This window comes from Trichechus manatus, unplaced genomic scaffold (genome assembly GCF_000243295.1).
Source record: "Trichechus manatus latirostris isolate Lorelei unplaced genomic scaffold, TriManLat1.0 scaffold00243, whole genome shotgun sequence".
Taxonomy (NCBI): Eukaryota; Metazoa; Chordata; class Mammalia; order Sirenia; family Trichechidae; genus Trichechus; species Trichechus manatus.
In genome coordinates this window covers 387,607-389,367 of record NW_004444179.1, presented here as the reverse complement: position 1 = coordinate 389,367, position 1,761 = coordinate 387,607, and positions in this window count along the sequence as shown.

Here is a 1,761-nt window from a genome sequence, read left to right as displayed (position 1 = left end):
AACAACACACACAAAAAAAAGACATCAAAATAACACCACTAAACTCATACCTATCAGTAATTAGACTGAATGTAAAGGGAGTAAATGCATCAATAAATAGAATGGCAGAATGCATAAAAAGAACATGATCTGTCTACATGCTGTCTACAAGAGACACACCTTAGAATTAAAGACACAAACAAACTAAAATTCAAAGGATGGAAAAAGTATATCAAGCAAACAACACTCAAAAAGAGCAGGAAGGGCAATATTAATCTCTGACAAAATAGACTTTAAATTAAAATCCACCACAAAGGATAAGGAATTACACTGTATAATGATTAAAGGGTCAATACACCAGGAGGACTTAACTATAATAAATATTTACACACCCAACAACAGGGCTTCAAAATACATAAAACAAAATCTAACAGCCTTGTAAAGAGAGATAGACAGTGCCACAATAATAGTAGGAGACTTCAACACAAATTTCAGTGAAGGACAGAACATCCATAAAGAAGCTCAGCAAAAACACAGAAGACCTAAATGTTGCAGTCAACCAACTTGATCTCATGGACATATATGAAACACTCCACCCAACAGCAGCCAAGTATACTTTCTTTTCCAATGCACTTGGAACATTCTCCAGAATAAACCACATATTAGACCACAAAGCAAGCCTTAACAAAATCCAAAGTATTGAAATATTACAAAGCATCTTTTCTGAACATAAATAAAAGTATAAATCAATAACAGAAAAATCATGGAAAAAAAAATCAAACACATGGAAACTGAACAACACCTTGCTCAAAAAATATTGGGTTATAGAAAAAATTAAGAATGGAATAAAGAAATTCATAGAATCAAACAAGAATGAAAACACATCCTACCAGAACCTTTGGGACAAAGCAAAAGCAGTGCTCGGAGGTCAGTTTATAGCAATAAATGCACACATCCAAAAAGAAGAAAGGGCCATAATCAAAACATTAACCCTACAACTGGAAAAAGTAGAAAGAGAGCAACAGAAGAATCCCTCAGGAGCCAGAAGAAAGGAAATAATAAGAATTAGAGCAGAATTAAATGAAATTGAAAATAGAAAAACAATTGAAAGTGTTAACAAGGCCAAAAGCTGGTTCTTTGGAAAGATCAACAAAACTGATAAACTATTGGCCAAAGTGACAAAAGAAAAACAGGAGAGGAAGTAAATAACCCATATAAGAAAAGAGATGGGTGATATCACAACAGACCCAACTGAAATTAAAAGAATCATAACAGAATACTATGAAAAACTGTACTCAAACAAATTTGAAAACCTAGAGGAATTGGCCAAATTTCTAGAAACTCATTACCTACCTAAACTAACACAAACAGAGGTAGAGCAACTAAATAAATCCATACCAAAAGATTGAAAAAGTAATTTAAAAACTCCTGACAAAAAAAAGCCCTGACCCAGATGGATTCACTGGAGAATTCTACCCAACTTTCAGAGAAGAGTTAACACTATTACTACTAAAGGAATTTCAGAGCAGAGCAAAGGATAGGATGCTCCCAAGCTCATTCTATGAAGTCAGCATAATCCTGATACCAAAACCAGGTAAACACACAGCAAAAAAAGAAAATTACAGACCAATATCCCTCGTGAACATTGAAAAAATCCTCAACAAAATTCTAGCGAACAGAATACAGCAACATATCAAAGAAATAGTTCACCATGATCAAGTGGGATTTATACCAGGTATGCAGGGATGGCTCAACATTAGAAAAACAATCAATGTAATCCAT